Here is a 25015-nt window from a genome sequence, read left to right as displayed (position 1 = left end):
CACAGCAATAGAAACCCTAAGTTCTCAGTTCCCACATTGTCTTCATCCTAACATACGTGTTTATCCTTTTCCTTTGGCTCTTTTTAAATAAACTTCTCTCACCTGGTCTTGTAAATCTGGCCTTGTGCTCAAATCTGAATCCTCTTTTCCTGAAGTCTCCAGCTAGGATTATTTGTGTTTACAACAATTTGATGCCCCACAGGCAGATCACAGCAACAAAGCCCAGCTTACCCTGCCTTTATGTCCAGTCCTTCTTAGTCACAGTCTTACCTACACTGTAATACCTAGAAAACCAGAATCCAGAAGCGCTGCGCTTTCTTGCATGGTGGCAGGTTGTCTGTTTCCCACGGTCTGGAAGCTCAAAGAGGGTAGAGAACAGCTTTCAACAGTCCAGTCTGTTCTTTCCACCCGCTATGTGGAGTCTAGGGATGTAACTCAGGTCCTCAGTCTTGGCAAGTGCCTTTCTCTCCCCCACTGAATCACCGTGGCAGCCTTAGAGTCATAATGTCCTTAGGTACTGCTCTCAAAGTAGTGAAGTACTCTGTGTCTGTCTGTGGAACAGACCTCTTGAGACTTAGTGTTCCTTATGACAGTAGACTTTGGGGAAAATCACAACTGCTTGAATTTAATGATAAAAAAGACATTGGTGTCTTGATTTAAAGTGCTGATTGTTTCATGTAAAATTTATTATACTTTTGTTCAAATCTGTGCAAAGTACACCATGAACTCCTAAAATAAATTTTAGATGGATGATAACGGTATGGTAATGCCGGCTAATCAAATGTAGGGAGTGTCTCACAATAGTGTAGGACACCGGTGACTGGGAAGGCTGTGTGGCACAGAGGGAACATGAAATTCTCTGCACTTTCCTTTTTATTTTCATGTAAACCAAAAACTAAAACTAAAAAAATCCTTTAAATCCTTTTTTATTTCTCTTATTTTGATTGTTCTGTTTTAATAAGAAGACATGCTGGAAAAAGAAACAGAGGGTGCAAACACTCTTGGGGGTTCCTGCCTGCGTCTACCTGAGCTTTCCACACTCAAAGTTCAACCAGGCAAAAGAACACACTATTTTTTATATTGATATATTTTCATATTTCTTTCCTCAAAGTACAAAATAAACAAACGCAAGCCTTCATGGTGAGAAGTGGAACGATGGAGGACTGGTGTGAAAATCCTAGGTGTTTCACTCTGGGTTTCTCATTGCCTAGTTTTCCACTTAGAGACATTTTGTCCCACTTAGATAGAGCAATCACAAAAGAAAACTCACTTGCACCTAACGTTGGAAACAAAGTGTACTTCCAGTGTGGGAGTGAGAAGACAGAGGATTCTTGTACTGCAAATCATCAGTCATATGATGAATGGGAGCTGAAACCAAGGGCATCAACTAGCATTATTTCACGGCTGGAATTACAAAATGTGCCTCACCCTCCAGATACCAATAGTGCTGTGGGAAAACTTACTCTAGACTTCTGTTCACATCCTCAGATTTGAGAGGTCTCAAGACAAATGTCGTTTTGATACTGCCAAGAGAAACACGGTACCGAAAAATCTATCTTGAGTTTTGAAAGCGTGGTTACAGAGCCAGATGCAAATAACTCCTTGCAAAAGGCTTCCTAGAAAGTACATCAATTACTCAGAATGAAAAATCCCAAAACAAAACATGATTAATAGGAAGGAAGAATTATTTATTCCTTTTATATACAATTCATCAAGTTATGCATTTAACTATAATTTTTCATGACCTATATCATCAATTTTTGTACTTTACACTACCACCCATTTTTCTTTCTGTGGTTTTTGTTTGCTCAAGATGGTTTTATTTCTGATCCACTGCAAATTCACACTTATTCATCCCATTTATATCTGCACATGAAAATACTGTTCAGTCCTTCTGCTCCACGGGTGTGAAGAATACTGCAGAGAGAACCCTTAAAAAAAAAAAAGAATTCTGAGCAAATATATTGGAGGAAAAAAGAAATCAAATGTAAATTCTGTTTTGATATTAGCCTCAAGAGTCTCTCCAAATCCCGCTAGTTAAACTCTTGAGCCTCAGTGAGGAACTGTAAGACTTTAAGATGTGGACATACTGGAAGGTCGTCTGGTCAGTGGGGATGTGCTTACAAGAAGATCTGACAACTCTGTTTCCTCCCCTCTCTTCATTTTCCACCCATTCCTTCTCCATTTCTTTCTCCTCCTCCTTCTCTTCTTCTCCTTCCTTTCTGTCTGTCTGTTTCTTTCTCCTCTTCTCTCCTCACTTCTCCTCTCCTCTTTCACATGTTATCAAAATTCATTTAGGGTCACAGAAGCCCATGGAATCTTTTGGAGTGATGAGACTATTTTTTTAACTTTTTTTAAATTTTTTATTAATTACACTTTATTCATTTTGTATCCTCCCATAAGCCCCTCCCTCCCCTTTCTGCATGCATGCCTCTCCCCAAGTCCACTGATAGGGAGGTTCTCCTCTCCTTTCTGATCTTAGTCTATCAGTTCTCATCAAAAGTGGCTGCATTGTCCTCTTCTGTGGCCTGGTAAGGCTGCTCCCCCCTCAGGGAGAGGTGATCAAAGAGCAGGCCAATCAGATTATGTCAGAGGCAGTCCCTCTTCCCATTACTAGGTAACCCACTTGGACACTGAACTGCCATGGGCTACATCTGTGAAGGGGTTCTAGGTTATCTCCATGAATAGTCCTTGGTTAGAGTATGAGTCTCTGGGAAGTTCCCTGTGTTCAAATTTTCTTGTTCTGTTGCTCTCCTTGTGGAGTTCCTGTCCTCTCCAGATCTTACTATTTCCCACTTCTTACATAAAATTCCATTCACTCTGCCCAACAGTTGGCCATCAGGCTCAGCATCTGCTTTGGTAGTCTGCAGGGCAGAGGCTTTCAGAGGCCCTTTGTGGCAGGTTCCTAACTTGTTTCCTGTTTTCTTCTTCTGGCTTTCAGTGGCTCTCTGTAGCAGGTTCCTAGGTTGTTTCCTGTTTTCTTCTTCTTCTGATGTCCCTCCTCTCTGCCTTTCAGGATGGTGATTGAACATTTTAGTTAGGGTCCTCTCTCTTGCTTAGTTTCTTTAGATGCACAGATTTTAGTGGGTTTGTCCTATGTTGTATGTCTATATGAGTGAGTATATACCATGTGTGTCTTTTTGCTTTGGGTGATGAGACTATTTTGTGTCTGGATTATGACAGTCACTCCACAAACATGTGCTCCTCATTAGGAATACCTGTTGAAGTCTATGCTTCACTACAAAGCACTAAAGTGCGGTGAGTTTGCACGTAAATTAGACCTTAGTATATTTGACTATAAAAAGAAAAAAATAATGTTTCTTTGTGGTGCTTAGGCCACTTAAGCATGTTAACAAGAAATGATGATGTTAAATTTCAATATCTCATAAAAGGTATTCTTTTGAATATGCTAAGTAACACAGTATGTCTTGTGAAGTTTTCAAAGTTGTGGTGAATGATAAATATGGTGTCAAAGACTTTTTGTAATCAAAACAAGAATTACCAAGCAAAAAGTAATTGTAGCCTCTGATCCTTTCATTGTTCCTACATTTTATAGTCCTACCCTTATAATAAAGCTGAGAAATTTGAAATATTTTGTGTTTTATAGTATAATATAGAATCAGTTGGTTGGAAAATCACTCTTCATTGTAGTAACATTCATGGAACTGAGAAGTGTCTGAGAATTCACTCTACTTTCAAGCTAACAAAGAAGCCTGCCAAAAGATGATGTTGGTAGAAGACACAAGATTCCTGGATCCCAGAAAAGGGACAGTTGATTGCTCCTGGCAGTAGCATTACCAAAAAAAATCAGCATTTCCAGTGCCAGTAGACAGGCCTCCATTCTGTGAGGTGGTGCAAAGAGGGACAAGTAGTAGCTGCATGTATAGCACTGTGTGAGAGCAGAGGAATCCCAAACTCAGAGAACCCAAAGTTGTTGTTGTTGTTGTTGTTTTGGTGGGGTGTTTTGTTTACCGTGATATGAAAGTATGCGTCACCTTTGCTGCAAATAGACATACTGGCTCTATCTTCCAATACTATTCACAACCCAAGTACTCATGAAAATATAGTCCAGAATAAAGAACAGTTCGTTCTTGCTTGGAAGGCAAACAGAAGTACAAAACAACAACTTTACAGTTAAGGGAAGTACTCCCGACTCTTCTGGAATCCTTAAGAAAATTGTTATTTATTTAAAATTTATGTCTCTGCAAACCCCAGCTTTATGTAGTAATCTTCTATTGAAGTATATATACATGCACTCAGTTTGAATTTAAATACAAAAACTATATAATGAAATTTATTTTAATAACCAAAATTATTATGACTGGAATTAGCCTTCTATGCCACTCACACACTAAACTTCTTTGTAAAACTCTTCACATAACCGATGTCAATCCAACTGTCATCATCTCTTACAAAGGACAAGTTCTTGTCTGTGAAATTCACTCCTCATTCTTCAAGATAATGAGGAAAGAAATGAAACCAGTCTTCAAACCGGCTGCTCAGAGTTACAAAGTACATTTCACTAACTGATAAAAGGGTCAAAACTTGAAGGTTGATTTAGTACTCAGCCTAGCAGCATTACAAATAAGGCGACACTCTGCTCAAGTTCAAAAAATATATCTGCATTGGCTCAATGGCCCTTCTCGAAACCTCAGTGTCATGCTTGGCCCTGCTCTACTGATAACTTCCTTGTAGTTATGAACAAAATGAAAGTTCCAACCATTCTATTTTACCAATAAAGAGTCAGAAGCCAGATGCAGAGGTGTGAATGGAAAATACTTGAAAAGCTCGCTAGCTCAGCTGACAGTCCAGGAAGAAAAGGCCAAAAACCAAGGCCAGAAGCTTGCTAGCTCACAGCCAGAAAAGGCCCCAAAATTCAGAGAGCTAAAGGCTAAAGCCCAAAAGCCGTTTCTTCTCCATGCTGTCTTAAATACCCCTCAACCCAAAGTCCCTCCCACTCTTTTTTCTTTTTAATTAATTTTTTAATTTTTTTATTAATTACAGTTTATTTACTTTGTATCCCAGCTGTAGCCCTCTCCCTCATTCCCTCCCAATCCCACCTTCCTCCTTCATCTTCTCCCTGCCCCTCTCTAAGTCCACTGATAGGGGAGGTCCTCCTCCCCTTCCATCTGACCCTAGCTCATCAGGTCTCATCAGGACTGGCTGCAATGTCCTCCTCTGTGATCTAACAAGATTTCTCCTCCCTCAGAGCGGGGTGGGGGGGCAAAGAGACAGCCACTGAGTTCATGTCAGAAAGAGTCCCTGTTCCCCTTACTAGGAAACCCACTTGGTTACTGAGCTGCCATGGGCTACATCTGAGCAGAGATTCTACATTATATCCATACATGGTCTTTGGTGGGAGAATCAGTCTCAGAAAAGACTCCTGTGCCCAGATACATTTGGTCCTTGTGGAGCTCCTGTCCTCTCCAGATCATACTAACTCCCCCTTCTTTGATATGATTCCCTGCACTCTGCCCAAAGTTTGGTTATGAGTCACAGCATCTGCTTTGATACACTGCTAGGTAGAGTCTTTCAGAGGCCTTCTATGGTAGACTCCTATCGTGCTCCTCATTTTCTCCTACTTCCAATGTCCATTCTATTTGTCTTTCTAAGTGAGGGTTGATCATCTTACCTCAGGTTCTCCTTCTTGTTTATCTTCTTTAGGTGTACAGATTTTAGTGTGTTTATCCTATCTTTTAGTTCTGGTATCCACTTATAAGTGAGTATATACTGTGTGTCTTTCTGCTTCTGAGGTACCTCACTCAGGATGATCTTTTCTAGATCCCACCATTCGCCTGCAAACTTCATGATTTCCTTGTTTTTAATTGCTGAGTAGTATTCCATTGTGTAAACATACCACAATTTCTGTACACATTCCTCAACTGAGGGACAGCTATGTTGTTCCCAGGTTCTGGATATTACAAATAAAGCTGCTATGAACATGGTTGAACAAATGCCCTTGTTGTGTACTTGAACATATTTTGGATATATGCCTAAGAGTGGTATAGCTGGATCTTGAGGAGGCACTATGCTTAATTGTCTGTGAAAGCACCAGATTGATTTCCAAAGTCGTTGTACCAGTTTACATTCCCACCAGCAATGGAGGAAGGTTCCCCTTTCTCCACAACCTCTCCAGCATGTGTTGTACTTGAGTTTTTGATCTTAGCCATTCTGATGACTGTAAGGTAAAATCTCAAGGTTGATTTGATTTGCATCTCCCTGATTGCTAGCATTTCTGGTTTCTTGTTCTGCCTCTTGACCAAGGGTTAACTTTATTAAATCCTGTTTACAGAAAGCTCTTGGACTAAAGGTGTGTGCCAGGGCTGGGTAAACCACATCATAATTACATGTTTACAATAAACAGAAAGTTCTTGGAGTAAAGGTGTGTGTTAGGGTTCAACCAAAGCAAGCAGAAACAGTGTTTTACAGTTCACAATTTGGGGGTTCACAATGAGATCAAATATCCTGCAACATTTCCCCCTTTGTCTAAATAAAAGATTTTCTCTAACATCAATAAACTATATACTATCAGGTAAAAATTACATTTGCAATGTCTAGTCCATATGTAATTAGCAACCTTGAAAAAATATTCTACTATCTATCCATCTTGGTGAGTCCAAAGTTCTTCACCTATAACCACTTTGTATCAAAACTTGCATTACCAATCAAATACCATCTTTTTAGACCTAAAGCATCTTCTTAAATCCTAAACCACTTAAGCTTAATTATAAGACTACAACTATTTAATCTTCAACTTCATCAGAGACCTGAGAAGGATAAATATCTGAATAAACAGGAAATGCAGAGCAAGCAGCTTCCAAAACAAAAGAAATGACAGAGACTGCTGGCTGCCTGGACAGTCACCTAAGATACCTGTATAGTGTTGGAGCATCGTCTTTAGCCTTCTGGCTCATAACATCTGACAGACTTTTCTGTGAAGCAGGTATAATGGAGGACTTGCCTACCTTGTCCCTGCAAAACTCAGCAGTTGACTTTGCTGCATCCAGTTTGTCCTGCATTCTGTCTGCAACAGAAGCAAGGGTGTTCCTTGCCCAGTGGTTAGCTGGCCACATATGAAGCCATCTCCTAAAGAAGTTTTTTGATGCTCATTATCCTCTGTCTCTCTGTCTCTGTCTCTGTCTCTGTCTCTCTCTCTCTCTCTCTCATACACACACACATACACACACACACACACACACACACACACACACACACACACACTGAACCGTGAAATTTCATTCCACAGTGCCCCCTCTCATCTTCCATATCCCTTTTTGGCTGAACACTGATTTGGTTTCCCCAATAAGCCATATCCTACTTTGTTGTCTGGGTTTTGTTAATTTTTTAACCTACTTTGCTTGATTATGGTTGTTTTAATTAACATGAGTAGGAGGCTATTTACTGGAAGATGGACAACTCAGCAATGGCTACACCACTGAAGAAAATGGCATTGCTTCACATATCATCACCTAGAAATAAGCAAAATTTCAAAGGAATAACACTAGAATGGGATGGCCATGTACTAGACAACATAAGCTAACAAAAAAAATAAAATAAAGAAATAAAATAAAATAAAATAAAAAACAGAGCCAGAAATGGTTGACCTCTTTTGGAATCATTTGGCCATTGAGGTCCAATAGCAAACATTGAAAGCTATTAAAATGTTTTTGGTTGCTCTCCAGAACTTGAGCTAAGACCCTATTGCTGAAGACACCACGTACTTAAATCATGGAACATGAAGGAATCAAGCAGATATGAACTTGAGAGCCTCATTTTCATTGGCTAGTGTTCATAGTTCTGAAAGGCATGCTATTGAAGAAGAAAAGTACTAATCAGTCTTTTCCAGCTACAATTTATTTAAAGCTCATTGAGTCCAATTATTGCTGCCCTCATAACCTTGGCTGTGTGGTCAATGTACCAGCAGGGACTACACAATTAAAGTAAATAAATTCTCTCCCTCTTCCCAAAGCTACCAGTTACTAATAGATCCTCAGATAAAGAGACAATTCATGACCACACCCCTTCCTTATGAGCTACAAAAATGACCAGCCTGAACAGATATGTTCACTGGTATAATAGTCACAAGAATGTCATCGAAGTAGCCTATCACTTTCTGACTGGATTTAATGCCTGTTCCACAAGGTGGAACTGATACCTGGCCTTGTTATTAATGCCAATAATAACAGGGATAAATATGTCACTGTGTTCTAGGGAAGATTCTACTACTTTTACTCTGCTAAATGAACATAATATTAAATTTATTTCCAATGACTAATCCTCATACTCTTAGTTAATATGACTCTCAAACATCAGAGAAGCTTCTTTTTGCGATAGATGTCAATTAACACAGTGATTCACGAGTGGTCAACATGAAGAGAATTCAGAGTGCTCAGTCCTAAATGTAGCATTTATACTATTGGCCTCTTCCTCCAAAAGGTCAGGGGTCATCATGGAAGAGGACACATAAACATTGGAAGAGCCACATGAAAACTCATAGCAGTTCTAACAGCATGTACAAGCACTACATAATTTCAAATCAGACTAATCCCAGCACAGAAGTGGGAGGTGGTCATAAAGACCTGTCCCTGGATGAAGAGCTATTGGCAATTAAAAGCTCCTAGGACAAGAAGAGTTACTTTTCTTTAGAGTATGGTCCCTGGTACATTGACCAAGCGCTAGTGGATGGAAACACACTCAGGACAGCACAATTGGACTCAGGTTAAAAAAAAAATGATGACACAAAGTGAAGTGAATATGGAACCAGGTGGACTTAGGAGGAGTTGATAAATGGATATGATCAAAATACAAGTATAGCCAAGTGTGGTGGTACAAGCCTTTAATCCCAGCACTCAGGGAGTCAGAGGCAGGTGGATCACTCTGGCCAAGCCTGGTCTACAAAGTGCTTCTGGGATAGCCAAAGCCTGTTTCCAGAAACCCTGTCTTGAAAACCCAAAAAATAAATAAATACAATGTATTAATTTTTCAAAAATAAAGACATTTAAAATTAATTTTTAAAAGATTAGACTCAGACATGTTAGGACAATTTAACTGATTTAATCTAATGCAAATAGCTGTCTCTCAGGTATGTACTATATTTACCAAATGGGACAATGACTTGGGTACAGTATTAACTGCAGAAACAAGAAGGCAGAACCCTGAGTATGCTCACTGCACTGCTACCTCTACAGCTTATGCAAATAAAATAATATAAATATATTTTCAGGATGTGGTTAAGTTCTGTATCCCCTATGAAATAATTAGATATACAAATAAACTATAGCTATGATTATTTTTGTATTTGCTTTTGAAGTGCTAATACTCATTCTTTTGCATGTAAATTCTGGAATGCTTGCCATTTAAATAAGAATAAAGATAAACAAAGCGAGTAACTTCAGCAGATTAAGAAAATGGGTTACATTCATAATTTCCACCATGTCAAAAGTGTCTAAGAATCATTTCTTCAGACTTTAATGTACTTTTTCAAAACATAAATGTGTTTTTTACTCTTGAAATAGCTTTTTGAAAATGTAAATAAAATAACCTTTCAGCCTCCCACCCTTTCCACACATCCTCTCTTCTTTCTACACACTTACAGAGAAAGTGTTAGAATGTTTTCATGTCTATGATATTCTGCATCCTTTTTATCTGATAGAAAAAGCCAACAAAAGTGAAACAGCCTGATTGGAAAGCAGTGATTTAGCTGTTGCTGGATCATTTCGCTCAGATTTAAGAAAAGTGTTTTGTTAGAAATTTAAAGTGTGGATGAATGCCTGAGGGATAGAATTGTAAGATCTCTTCACATGCTCACCTATATGAATCTAACTCAGGTCTCTACTCTATACTCTCTCTCTCTCACACACACACACACACACACACACTGTGTCTCTATCTCTGTTTCTGTCTGTATGTGTGCCTTTCTGTCTCTGTCTGCCTCTCTCTCTCTCTCTCTCTCTCTCTCTCTCTCACACACACACACACACACACACACACACACACATTCTCAACTTTTCTGAGGCCCTGTGTCCCCTAAGGATTCTGCTTCTCTTTTCAAGTTATGTTTTCTGTCAATTCCAAATATCCCACGTCAGAAATGGAATTAATGCACTGTCTCTCTGACTACGGAGTACTACCTCTAGGAAAATAGACCCCTCTCCTTCATTAAACTGTCCCATTGAGTTGTCATATAAGAAGCTAGCTGAGCAAGCCATAAAGAGCATGTAAACAACACTCTTCCATGGTCTCTCTTCTGTTCCTGACTTCAGGTTCCTGTCTCAACCCTTGCCCTGACTTCCCTCTGTGATGTAGTGTGACTGGTTAGTGTAAGCAAAATAAGCCATTTCCTCTCCAGTTGGCTTTGGACAGTGTTTTGTCACAATAGCAGAAACCAAAGTTAGGACAATGTTATAGTCAGTTTCAGCTGTAAGATTGACACAACTGAGTCAGCTGGGCAAAGGGAAAATCAGTCTAGAAATTGCCTAGATCAGAAGTCATCTATGGCCATGCAGTGAGGCATCTTCTTAATTGCTAATTGTTGCAGAAGGGACTTACCCCACTGCAGTGCTGTCCTCCCTAAGCAAGAGGGCCTGGATGTATAAGAAAGATAGTTGAGCAAGCTGGGGTGAGAAGCCAGTAAACAGTGAAGCAAAAACATGGTCTTTGCTTCAGTTCCTGCCTCCAGGATACTGTTTGAGCTCCTTCCCTGGCTTCCTTCATGATGGACTATAACCTAAAATCTGAGATAAGACCTTTGCTTCCTCAAGTTGCTTTTGGACATTGTGCCTATCGCAGCAACTGAAAGAAGACTAGCATAAAAGATTTAGGAAGGAAGGAAGGAAGGAAGGAAGGAAGGAAGGAAGGAAGGAAGGAAGATGGAGAACTTAGAACTTAGTACTCAGCCCAGTCTTCTGTTTACCCAATCCATGCCACCATGCTAGGCCAGTTCAACATCACATGAAAGCATCAACACTTCTGCTGGTCCTTCCTTATAGTTAATAACCTCACCACTCCATCTCAAACATCTACTTCCATGGCCAGAGAGTGAACCTAGTCATCCCTGGAACTCACTGCAGGTCATTCCACATCAGCACATGTCCATCTCTCACCCATAAGTTCTGGCAGCCTGCTCCACTCTTCCCACTGCTATATTTCCCCCACACCCACTCAGTCACATTGCTCTGCACCTGTCTTCCACCCCAGCTCTCCACATCATCACAAGCACTGACTTCTCCCAGAGCCTCTCTTCTTATTTCATCTGGCCAATCCATCCTAAAAGATTATCTAATATCACTTTCTTACTAAGAGCTACCCAGACTTCTAAGATAAATGAGGCTACCCCACTAAGCTATCCTATATGGATCACACACTCTCCTTCAAATGCAAGAAGTACTTTATTGCAATTATGCTATTGTGGAATTGAAATAGAAGATTTGTTTTAGCCTAGAAACTGGTGAAGGAGAGAGACTAAGGCTACCATACTTCAAATACAAGTAACCTAGCACCATGCCAGGCACATAGAAATATGTGTGGGGTAAAATTCATACACACATATAAACAAACATAGAGACTTAAATACTTATACAATAAGTGAATTTGTGTGTTATGAAAGCAATCTTAAGCCAAAAAGAATATTTGGATCTTTTTTCTGCGAGCATCGAATTACATCTATTTTTTTAAGTGCAACAACTTTATAAACAGGATCTTCCTGACTAATAGTTCTTAAAAAGGTCTACTCTGTCTGCTGAATATTAAATAGCTAAAATAGAATTTTCCAAGAGGCTTAGCACTCTTTACAGCAGATAGCATAGAGAAAAACAGCAGGGATAAAGGAATATGTGAGCTTATTTTTAAAAATATAGTCTATAAAATTTTGACTGTATTTATCCTCCAAGGATGGATTAATCTTCTTCCATAAGCCATGGGTTTATCAAAAGAAAATGTCTATGAGTTGCTGCACAAGAAGGCCCAACAGGCCAACAAAACTATTGCCATTGCTCTGAGTTACCTACCAGAAGTTGGTGGAAAGACACAATTTCTGAAGATAACCCTACACTTTGGTCACAAGATACAGAGAAATCATGCTGGAGTTGAGATACAAGCTTCTTCTGTGCTGACTAGCCTTCATAGTACCAGAAGGCACTGTCCAGGCTGCTGGGGGTGGGGGAGGGAAGAGCATCAATATCCTTACTCAGGTATGTATCCTGCAAACTACAGTAATGACCTACCTACAAGCAAAATGTGCCCTTAAGGGCAAGTCACATAACTGTTATGAGAACAACAGACCACTTTCAGATTAGACTTGAGGTGCTCTCCACGGGAGAGACTACACGACTGATTCTGTAAACCCTACCATTGGGGTAGCTGATGAGGCCATAGGCTCTGGGGATGGGGGTTAGTGCTATTGCTCTGCTGTCTTAGGGTCTTACTGCTGCAAAGAGGTACCATAACCACTGCAACTTTTGTAAAGGAAAAGGTTTAACTGGGTTTGGCTTACAGTTTCAGAGATTTAGTCTATTATCATCACATCAGAAAGTATGGAGGCACGCAGACAGACATGGTGCTAGAGGAGGAGCTGAAAGTTTAGCATCTTGATCCACAGACAGCAAAAGGAGACTGTGTGCCACACTGGGCATAGCTTGAGCATATAAGACCTCAAAGCCTTCCTCCATAGTGACACACCTCCTCCAGGAAGGCCACACCTCCCAACAGTGCCACTCACTATGGGTCAAGCATTCAAACACATGACTCTATGGAGGCCAAGCCTACTCAAACCACCATATCTGCTAAATTTTTGTGTCATCAAACTGCTTCTAAAGACTCATGTCCATGTTCATGAGCACAGAAACTCTCAAAGGAAAGCATATAGTTGGAGCTGGCTTACAGTTTCAGAGGGTTAGTCCACCATCAGCATGGTGGGAAACATGGTGGCGCACAGGCGCTGGAGAACGAGCTGAGAGTTGCATATCTGGATCCACAGGTATCAGGAAAAGAGAGGCTCTGGGACTGGCTTTGTGTGTTGAGACCCCAAAGCCCACCATGCCACACTTCCTCCTACAAGGCCACACCTATCCCAATAATAGGATCTTAAAATCAAAATAAAAAAAAAAATAAACACACATAAAGCCTTTTGTGTTCAGTTCAAGAAGTTTAGAGATGATTAGGTATTGTTGTTATAATTATTATTATTATTTTTAATCCTTCTTAATCCTTTCAAATCATGCCACTTCCTAGCATTCAAATATCTGAGCCTGCAGCCATCATTCTTATTCAAACCACCACATTTTCCAAGGCTCAGAGAACATCATAAAAAAGGAAACAGAAAAAAAATTAAGTACATATATTGGGAAGATACTGCCATTGCGCTCATTAACTTACTCTAGCTCTGGTCATCTGTACATGATCGGTACAAAATAAGGCCTGTCAGCATGGATGGAGGAGGGGCTTTGGGGGTCCCACCCATCCCAAAGGACTATTCCAACCAAGCGTTGTTGAAGGAGGGAGTGTAATTTTCTTCAGTGTATAGTCCACTAAACACACTGCCCACTAAATAACCTCCATCTATGCTCAGACCGAATTCACAAAAATAAGACATAAAAGCAGAAGTTGTTGAGGAGACACATTTCAGCAAGAGAAGGTTGGAAATGAGACAAAAGAGTACGGGGTGAAAAAGACTGCAATCTAGTGTCTTGAACATTTCTTAACTAACTAAATAAAAGAATATGGAGAAGGAAGACCACCCAAAGGCTGCTGCAGTTTAAGGATGATGAAAATAAGCTCTCAGTCACATGCTGAGCAGCAGAGGAGGGATGCGGGGGATCCAGGCTCTGCTGCAAATAGCAGAACTCTTTATAGATAGAAGTGTTAACAATCCTATCCTGGAGATCTTTGAAACTACAGCCCATCTTAGAAAGAATAAGTCCTGTTGCCATCTACTTAACAAGAAAAGCTACAAACAAGCCAGTCAGTGTCGTAGAGTAAAGCCTAACAAATCCATCTGCATGAAATCGGATCGCTGTGTTTAGGAGGCATCTGATTTCTGACCGGTTATTCAGAGAAACAGAGAAAATCAGGGCCTTGGGTAAGTTTATATAAACACTGTGCTACAGACAGTCTAGAAGGAAGAAATACCATGTAATTTGATGATGTATGAATTTGAAAGTGAAGGAGACTTAGGACAGGTTATGGTAACCTAACACTTCTCTTTTTAAGGTTGTGTGGGTAGGGAAAGATTTCGCTACGGTAAACTTTTGTTCGTTAAAAAATAATAATAATAATTAAAACAACAATACCTAATCATCTCTAAACTTCTTGAACTGAACACGAAAGGCTTTATGATCCTTTTTCTTGGATCTGGAAATTATAATTTTTAAAATAGTTACAGTCATTTTTTAATTCTGTGTTTGCTTTCTACAAATACATTTTAAATGCTTCATTGTGGGAAAGCTAGACCATGCTTAGCTTTCATCATTCATAAAGTTTCTCTACTGACTTTGCATCAAACTGCCACGTCCTAGATCCTCCAATAGAAACACACTTCGCAGGAGCAGGGCTCATTGCTGATGTCCATAGCCCATGTTACCACCAAAGGCCATTCGGACGTCCGCGATCTAGACTGCCTCCTGCAAGCATGTTGGTGTCCAAGGGCTGCACATTGCACTTCTAGAGCATGCACGAACATAACAGCACCACAGTCAGACATGGACGGTGCACACAACAGAGGTCCCACAGAATCATAATGAAGCTGAGAACGTGATATCCACCAATGATGCTGCTGTTTAGCGTATGGCTTATCTGTCTGTGGCAAGGTGACACTGGGTAAAAACAAATCTGCCGCACACCAGTCACACATACACATATGTTAGTACATAATATTTGATAAAGAATGACTTTGTTATAGTTTCACTTGTCTGCTACAAAATAGTTTGCCATTATTTTTTAATGTATTCCTTCTTCTCATGAAAAAAAAAAGAGTTAACAATAAATCATTATGCCTTGTTATTCTGAAAGCAGCCTTATACAGCTCATTTTTATTCAGCGTCATGAGGGGACCACTTTTTCTTGTGTTGATTTATTTCTTGTTATTTTGCTCACCTTGGGAAACAATACATTTTATGCCTGCACTTGTGCACACACACACACGGACTAAGGATGTAGTAGGCTATACCATCTTGCTTTTTCTAGGTTCACTTTATAAAAGGCACACAATAAGAACGTTGCCTAACAGCACATTTCTTGGAATTGATCCCACTCTCGTGATAAATGGCTATGTGGAGTTCACACTATTAAAAATTATTGCTTCAGAAGAGAAAGGAGTTATAGGAATGGGTTGATCTTTATAAAAATGCTGCTATTTTATCATTTATGTGACTCAATTATGTCAGAAAATAGCATGGCATTAAACCCTTTGCTATGCTCTGTACAACTTATCCTTGCCCACAGGAGACTGAAAAGACTCCCTCCTGACTCAGCTCCCCACACAGCTGCCCTCCTCACAGCCTATCATAGAATCCCTACTAGGAATCCCCTCTTTTCCCAGACTGACATTCTGCTTCATCAGGTTGGCTCTAAATAAGTATGTGCGGGGAGAAAGAGTATCTAATCCATGACTGTAGTGACATCTGAAGGAGAGAGAGATAGAAACAGAGACAGAGACAGAAAGACAGACAGACATATTTAGACTTTACAAATGCAATACAGACAAGTCACCTCCAAAACAGGCCTTGCACACTTGAGAAGATGGTCAGTCCGGCTTACACAATGTCAAGTGACCCCTCTCTAACCGTCTACCCTTGAGATGTTACGTAAGTCCCCTTTCAAGTACCCTGCCTTAGTTAGTGCCAGGCCCCCAAAAGGAAGTTGAAGGGAGAGGTAAATTTTTTTTGCATAATTTTTGGGCAATCTTTATTTTGCAGCCATCTGCCAGATGCAAGTAAGCATTCCTCCTGGAGATCCATCTGTCCTCTTTGAGCTATGAGAGATTTATTCTAGAGGGTAGGAATAAAAGAAACAAAGTGACTTGGGTTTAACTTCTGTCGCCTGCTGTTACTAGAGGTGCTTAAATTCTCTACCTGCAATATCCTTGCCTGCCAGGTGGAACTTCCTCTCAGCATTAGAGAGAAGTGAAGCAACATTTGTTAGGTATTTTATAATGGCAAGGTGCAACTGTGAGGCCAAGAGAGTTTGCATGGGAAACAGAATTGAGATGGAAAAGTATTAGAAAACCAGATAGAAATGAGAATGGACCAAAGCTCAGAGCTCTGGAAATTCAATTCCTCCTCCCCAAAAAAGATTTATTCTGGGCACATCAAAAGTACCTGTTAGGATAACAAATGCCTCCAGCAAGCCTAAAGATAATTTAGAAACATGCACTCTGTGTCAGTGGGCACCTCTTCAGGGCCAGCGCATTCCCTGAGGTAGAATCTAAAATATTAATGCCTCTAGCACAGATGGTTTGAAAGACAGCATCATGCAGTTTCAGCACCCCCTGGATACTATGTAGAGAAGAGGGGGCAGTCAAATGTTTCATTATCAGAGAACCCCTGCCAAGATTCTCAGGGGCACAGTAGGACCCATGAAACCTATTTTTTATTACTGCACTGTTTATTTGAAAATATTTGAATAAATATGTCCCATGTTGGAAAATAAATGAATGCCAATATAGCTATTGGAGTAGAACCTTCATCACTATATTTAAAATGCATGCAAGATGTGAGGGAATATAATAGCTACAAATTTCAGGACACAAATTTAGATTTTAAACTTCCATCATGTATGTGTAAAGATTGGATACGTGTGTGATGTGTTGTGTCAGAGTGCCTTGAAGCTCCTCTAAAATAGAAAAAGATCTCTTTATAGAAAAGTTGGTTGGACAAACATATTACTGCACCAAAAGTCACAGAAGTTCACTCTAAGAAGAAATTTGGTGACATATAGGATGCAATTCATTGCATGGAAACACACACACACAAAAAAAGCAATAAGGACATTTAAAGAAATCAGTGAATTAGACAAACAAATTTAAGGAAACAAAAATTTCAAAGAGAAAAAGAAAAAACAAGTGAGCTGTTTTTTACCAGCTGTGTTCTCCTCCGCAGGAGCACTTGCACTCTTTCTCTCTCTCTCTCTCTCTCTCTCTCTCTCTCTCTCTCTCTCTCTCTCACACACACACACACACACACACACACACACACTTTCTAAAATCAAATCAAAGTTGGTTCTTTCAGAAGGATCACAGACAGGGGAGGAGAACCCAGCAAAGCTGAGGCATTCATACAATTGGTCACAAATATCTTCACCAACCCAACATCTGACAGAGGCTAATATCCAGAATATATAAAGAACTCAAGAAGTTAATCACCAACAAACCAAATAATACAATTTAAAAATGGGGTACAGAGCTAAACAGAGAATTCTCAATAGAGAAATATCAAATGGAAGAGATATGCTTAAAAAAATGCTCAACATTCTTAGTCATGAGGGAAATACAAATCAAAACGACCATGAGATTCCACCTCACACCTATCAGAATGACTAAGATCAAGAATTAAAAGGATGCCACATGCTGGAGAGGTTGTGGGGAAAATGGGAACCTTCTTCCATTGCTGGTAGGAATGTAATCTTGTACAACCACTTTGGAAATCAATCTGGCACTTTCTTAGAAAATTAGGAATAGTGCTACCTCAAGATCCAGCTATAGCACTCCTGGGCTAATATCCTAAAGATGCTAAAACCGTACAACAAGGACATTTCCTCAACTATGTTCATAGCAGTGTTATTCATAATAGTCAGACTCTGGAAACAACCTAGATGTTCCTTAACTGAAGAATGGATATTAGCCATATAATATAAGATAAACATACTAAAATCTAAAGTCCTAAACAAGCTAAACAACAAGAAGGACCCTAAGGAAGAAGCTGAAACCTCTGAAAGACTCTACCCATCAGGGTATCAAAGGAGATCCTGAGACCCATAGCCAAACTTTAGGCAGAAAGCGGAGACTCTTATGGAAGAAGAGGGAGATCAACTCCTATAAAATAAAGCAGTTACCTGGGTGTTTGTTTATCATTTTAGAGGGTATTCCATGACCATCATGATGTCAAGCAAACAGGCATGGCACTGGAGCAGTAGTTGAAGCTTTACATCCTAATCGGCAGGCAGAGAGAAACACTGGGCCTGCCATGTGATTTTGTTGTTGTTTATTGAAAATAGATGCTTTTCACACATTATATTCTGATTCTGAGTTCCCATTCCTCTACCTCTCAAAGTTCCTCCCCTCCTCCCTCCCATCCAAATCCTTGCTTTTTCTGTCTCTCATTAGAAAATAAACAGGCATTTATGGGATCATAAAATAAAATAAAACACAATAAGATAAATTAAAAATAAACCAATCAGAATTTGACAAAACACCAAACAAGAAAAAGAGACAAAAACAAATCAGCCCAGGAAATGCATCTATACAGAGACACAAATGTTCTCTCACACATGAATACCATAAAAACATAAAACATTGTGTAGGTGTTGTCTTTGGAGATGGAGTCTTATCATCAGTTAGTAGAAAGCCACCAACAACCTTGGCAATAGCCTGGATTATTTGTGGGTTCCCATGGGACCCCTTTGGCCAAGAACTGTTAGCTGTAACCCATTCTTAGTAATGAAAGTTTCATTTGTGATGAGATATATCCAGCTGGGGTTCTGTCTGCTTTAGGTGAATTCATTTAGATCGCTTTCAAATATATGTTTGTATGTATGTATGTGTGTATGTACGTACATATGTATGTGTGTTCATATGTATGTATGTATGTGTATTTATGTATTATTTTACCAGGCTTCTACTGTATTAATTTTTCATACAATCTCTCAAAAGGCCTTTAATTTTAGATGTGTGTTTGAAGGTGATCATACCCATGCATATAAGAGAAACCACAAGAATACTCTGACCATACTCCTCTATCACCCTCTGCCTTATGCCTTTTCCATTGAGTTATGGATCAATGCAATTGTGCCCAGTTTTTATGTGAGGTCTGAAACTAGGGACTGAGGCACTGATGCATTCCCATCAAGCCACTGACCCATCACCCCAGAACCCTTTGCTCTTATATATTTCTTCTTGGATTTACAGCAGGAGAAAAAATAAGAAAGGAGAAAACATAGTTGTTTTACAAATGTCTTTTTGTTGAAGAGTACCTTTATTCTTTGAAAGCATCATATATTTAGGCAAGGTGTGTTGATCTCCTCCAGCCAACACTATCTTCATCAAACTCCTTCTACTGCTCTTCATTCTGCCTCCCACCTGACTTTCTGGCCTCTTTTTACTTTTTATGTTTGGGTGCTAATAACCCGAGTCCAATTAGTGCTGTCCAAAACGCTAAAATCAAGCAGTACTCAGATGCCAGAATCTGAGCCACCCACAGCACATATAAAGAACACCGTAGCTCAGCATTTTGTCATCCTAGAGTGGAAGACAAAGGGCTTGATTTCAGAGGGTTGGGTGGTCATTTGGGTGCACAGTCTTTGCTTTAAACACATGCTGAATTATCTCTTAAAACTGCTCATTTTGAAGGGTGAGATAATTCCAAACAAAGATCAGGTAAAAGTTAGATAAATTGCCTATTGTTTGGAGAGTATAGTAACTTTTAAAAATGAACATGAACTTCTTGTTCCTAATTTTCCTAAAACTGAGATAAATAACACCAACTTTGAAAAGAGAATTTGTGTGGCTAACTATATGAACCAATTAAAATGTTGAGAACGTACTTGAGAAAAGCGACTTTGGAATATTCATTTTTGTTCAAAGTGTCATAATAATGGAGAACCAGACACAGGCTATAAATGGAGTTAGACACAAAGGGCCAAAATGTGTTGAGCCCTTAACAGATACCAGGCATTTTTTTCAACTCATTACAGAGGTCATTGTGAATAAGAAGCACACTTTTCATAGGTCATAAGGGGATGTGAAAGAAGCCTATTCATTAACTCAAGCCACCAGGGCATCTCAATTGATGTAAACCACTTTGGAAAGTCCCATATTTTCAGTCCATTTCAACTCTATTTTCTATCTGTTTCAGTTCCATTTCCCTTCTATCCAAACAGAAGACTGCTGACATCCAGACTGATCTGGCAGGGTTGCAGATTCCAAATCATCAACCTGATTTCCTGCTGAGATTTCTTCCTGGACATCACCTTACAAGCCCCTCCTCCCTGCTCCTCTAAGAGAGAGTGCCCCAGTCTCTCTCTCACCAAACTGAGCCACAGAGAGACACAGCTTTCAGCATGTTCCTACCCATCTAGCAGTCCACTCTATCTTGGTTTTGTTTTCTGTTTTTGTTTCTGTCAATCACATAGAGAGACAATGACAATTACAATCTTAAATGAAGGGACTAAAGAAACTCTCATAATATGCTTGGAGCCACCATTTTTAGAACACTATTCTATGCAAGAAATTATAAATATATTCTTCTCCCCAACCCTGCCCCTCAACTGTTACTCAGCCTGCCTTCTTTCAGAGCTCTCTTGTTGATTTAATTAGACCCTACTGATGTCATGAAAATATCTGCATCTCTGCGCTCCAGTGCTCAAGGTCCACCCTAAGAGTTTCTGCTGTCTCTGTAGCCACTCCCTGTGTAATGTACGTCCTTCTAAGGTAAGGCTCCACTAATGCCAGCACAGCTCATTCCCTAGGTCCTTAAAAAAAAAAAAAGAACAAAAGAATGTTTGGAAGGAGGGAAGACTCAGCGCCAAGGAAAGGTGCTTGATTGGCAAAAGTAAACCTATACAACGGAGTTATCTGCTTAAGGCTCTGACCTCTCTAACCTTCCTAACGATGATGCATTCTGCCCTGCTTCACCCGACACAGCCGAGCCATTGTTTTTCCTAGCTAGATGGATGCCATTTCCTGCTTCCTTATCCTTATCCTTTGATTTTGACCTAAACTATTTATTACTCATTCCCATGTGCATTTTATCATCTCTCTTTTCTATTTGTTTTGAAGGTATCTCCTAGTCACTCTTGACATATCTTGGAGGGAATTATTCCGACCCATCCCTAAAATGTCTTAGAAGACATGGATGCTAGTTAATATTTCAGAGATTTATTTTTTTCTATACCGTCACAGAATTTCCCTTTCACAAGGACTCACTCTGTTGTTCGAGGTCAATACTTTCTCATACCTTAATTAACAACATGACATTAATTGAAGCTTTCTCCACAGCTACTGTTTAACTGGTCATAAGCACAGTTTGGCAGGAAGGGATGTTTACTCTGCATCTTCCATCCACTGCTTCATCTTTGACTCCTGGCATTTAACATCAAAACCAAGCAAAGGGACACAGAAGCTAGCCATTTTCACCCACTTTCACCTCTTCCTTCACATTTTCAAATCTGTTTCCAGATCCTAGTCACTCTAGCTTGCTGGGAAACTCAAAAAGGAAGGTAAAAATTATGAAATAAATTAGCTCGGTGACCTCAATTTCCTTGCCTTTTTAGTAAATAACTTGTGTTTTTTTTTTAATGAAAACATATTTTATGATACAAGCTTGGTGCTAAATCATTGTAAGTAAGGTTCCTAAGAGCATGCAGCCTGCATTTCAAGCAGTGAAAGTGAAGTGTAAGCAAAACAAGATGGATACCTGTGTGCAGAGACATACCTCAGTGCCGAAACCAGACAGGGCCATGCTTCCTCTACTTCACAACATGAAATTCGAGAATATTACACAATCCTACGGTAGCTAAACTGTACAAGCTACTCTATGAACCCCCAGATTAGCTCTAAAACCCAATTGTAGCGGATTCAAAGGGAAACATTTGTCATAGGTTGCAAGCTTAGAAAACACTTGAGCCTTAGCACAGCCATAATCTCCACCCTGCATATGCTAAAGTACTGTGAGGAAGGCAGACAGAGCTGGGACTGAGCACACTATGAGAACAGAGGTGGGAAGAACGGAGTTAGACCCTCGGCCACTGAACGAATAGAAACACAAATCAGGGATCCTGGCAAGTGAGGGGATGAGAACTTGACTCACATAAATACTAGCTGTTCCCTTTTAGTTCCCTTCTGACTGAGCATTAACCACAGAAAGACACTCCATCAGTTAGTGGACACTTCCTGGCTAGGAAACAGAACTTGAGAGCATAAGTTCCTGCTCAGTAGAAATGCTGAGAACACAGTTTTATCACTAGAACTCCCAGCATCCTCCCCCCCCCCCCCTGCCCTGCTCCGGCCCCCAAGTTTTGTTGTTTGCCTTGTCGTTTTTTCAAAGCACCTATCAGAATGATCTATTTCAAGGGAAAATAGATCAAAGGCATGTTGACATTCTCCTCCAAAAATTCATCCAAATGACTTCGAAACCACAAATAGAGGCTGAGACATTAGAACAGCCAGCGTGTCGGCCATTTGTGACTCTGCAGCTTCCATTCCCAGACTCCATTTCTCAATTGGGGGGGGGGGCTTCCACTTGTTCTAACCACTTGCTACATCAAGGTCTACGTTTTCTTCTGTTTCTCCACCAGCTAGTTTCCTGACCTGTTCCATTGCCTTCCTTAACCTCTGCTCAAAACTTCTGCTCAGGCATGCCCTTCCCAGTGAAACTTCTAATGCCCAAAAATTAACTTGTAAGCCCCACCCTCCCAGGAACCAGGTAACTTCCTGGAATGCTGGGAATTAGAGTTCTTGGGAAATAACAGAGTCTAGTGGGAAAATATGGTAGCCTATAAATTTGTCCTTACAAGCCCCTGCAACACATGGCTCTAGGCCATTCTCAGGTGGAAAATTCTTTTTTTGTTTTATTGTATTCACAATACATATTCTTTTGTAAAATATATTTTTTAATTTTAATTTTTATTTTTATCATTAATTACATTTTATTAACTCTGTATCCCAGCTATATCCTGCTCCCTCATTCCCTCCCAATTCCACCCTCTCTCCCTCATCTCCTCCCTGCCCCTTTCCAAGTCCACTGCTTGGGGAGGACCTCCTCCCCTTTCATCTGACCCCGGTTTATCAGGCATCTTCAGAAATGGCTGCAAAGTCCTCCTCTGTGGCCTAGCAGGACTGCTCCTCCCCTGGGGGGTGGGGAGGTCAAAGAGCCTGCCATTGAGTTCCTGTCAGAAATAGTCCCTGTTCCCCTTACTAGGGAAAAACCAATTGGTTACTGAGCTACTTTGGGCTACATCCGAGCAGAGGTTCTAGGTTATATCCATACATGGTCCTTGGTGGAGTGTCAGTCTCAGAAAAGACTCCTGTGCCCAGATATATTTGGTCCTTGTGGAGCTTCTATCCTTTCCACATCATACTAATTCCCCTTTCTTTCATATAATTCCCTGTACTCTCCCGTAGGTTTGGTAATGAGTCTTAGTATCTGCTTTAATACACTGCTAGGTAGAGTCTTTCAGAGGCCTTCTGCTGTAGGCTCCTGTCCTGTTACTTATTTTCTCCTACTTCCAATACACATCCCATTTGTCTTTCTAAGTGAGGATTGATCATCTTACCCCGGGTCCTCTTTCTTGTTTATCTTCTTTAGGTGTATTGATTTCATTATGTTTATCATATCTCATAGGTCTATATAAGTGAGTATATATCATGTGTGTCTTTCTCCTTCTGGGATACTTCACTCAAAATCTTTTCCAGATCCTACCATTTGCCTGAAAATTTCATGATTCCCTCATTTTTTATTCCATTGTGTTAAAATACCATAATTTCTGTATCCATTCCTCAATTGAAGGACATCTGGGTTGTTTCCAGGTTCTGGCTATTACAAATAAAGCTACCGCAAACATGGTTGAGCAAATGTCCTTGTTGTGTACTTGAGCAAATTTTGGGTATATACCTAGCAGGGATATAGCTAGGTCTTGAGAAAGCACTATTCCTAATTATCTAAGAAAATGCCAGATTGACTTAAAATATATTTTTAACAGTTTATTCACATTGATTCCCAGCTATAGCCCCCTCACTCATCCCCTCCCAATTCTACCCTTCATCCCTCATTTCCTCCCATGCTCATACCCAAGTCCACTAATAAGAGAGGTCCTCCTGCCCTTCCATCTGACCCTAGCCTATCAGGTCTCATCAGGACTGGCTGCATTATCTTCCTCTGTGGCCTAATAAGGCTGTTCTCCCCTTAGAAGGAGGTGATCAAAGAGGCAGCCACTGAGTTCATGTTACAGAGAACCCCTGTTCCCATTACTAGGGAACCTACATGGAAACTGAGCTACCATGGGCTACATCTGGGCAGGCGTTCTAGGTTATCTCTATGCATGGTCCTTGGTTACAATATCAGTCTCAGAAAAAACTCCTGTGCCCAGATTTTTTTGTTCTGTTACTCTCCTTATGGAGCTCATGTCCCCTCGAGGTCTTTCTGTCTCCCCCTTTTTTCACAAGATGCCCTGAACTCTACACAAATTTTGGATATGAGTCTCAGTGCTTTCTGAACATTCAGATATACCACTTGTGGGCTGCATCTGAAAGATGCTAAACCATACAACAAGAACATTTGCTCACCTATGTTCATAGCAGTTTTATTTGTAATAGCCAGAATCTGGAAACAACCCAGATGTGCCTCAAATGAGGAATGGATACAGAAATTGTGGTACAGTTACACAATGGAATACTACTCAGTGATTAAAAACAAGGAAATCATGACATTTGCAGGAAAAAGGTGGGAACTAGATGAGTGAGGTAACCCAGAAGCAGAAAGACACATATGGTATATACTCACTTATAAGTGGATATTAGACATATAATGTAGAATACACATACTAAAATCTGTATACCTAAAGAAGCTAAGCAAGAAGGAGGATTCTGGGTAAGATGATCAATCCTCATTCAGAAAGGCAAACAGGACAGACATTGGAAGTGGGAGAAAACAGGGAACAGGACAGGAGCCTACCACAGAGGGTCTTTGAAAGACTCTACCCAGCAGAGTATCAAAGCAGATGCTGAGACTGCTTCCTAATTTTCTGAGAAAGTGCCAGATTGATTTCCAAAGTGGTTATACATTCCAACCAGCAATGGAGGAGGGTTCCCATT

This window comes from Meriones unguiculatus, chromosome 3 (assembly GCF_030254825.1).
Source record: "Meriones unguiculatus strain TT.TT164.6M chromosome 3, Bangor_MerUng_6.1, whole genome shotgun sequence".
Taxonomy (NCBI): domain Eukaryota; kingdom Metazoa; phylum Chordata; class Mammalia; order Rodentia; family Muridae; genus Meriones; species Meriones unguiculatus.
This window is presented reverse-complemented; position numbering follows the sequence as displayed.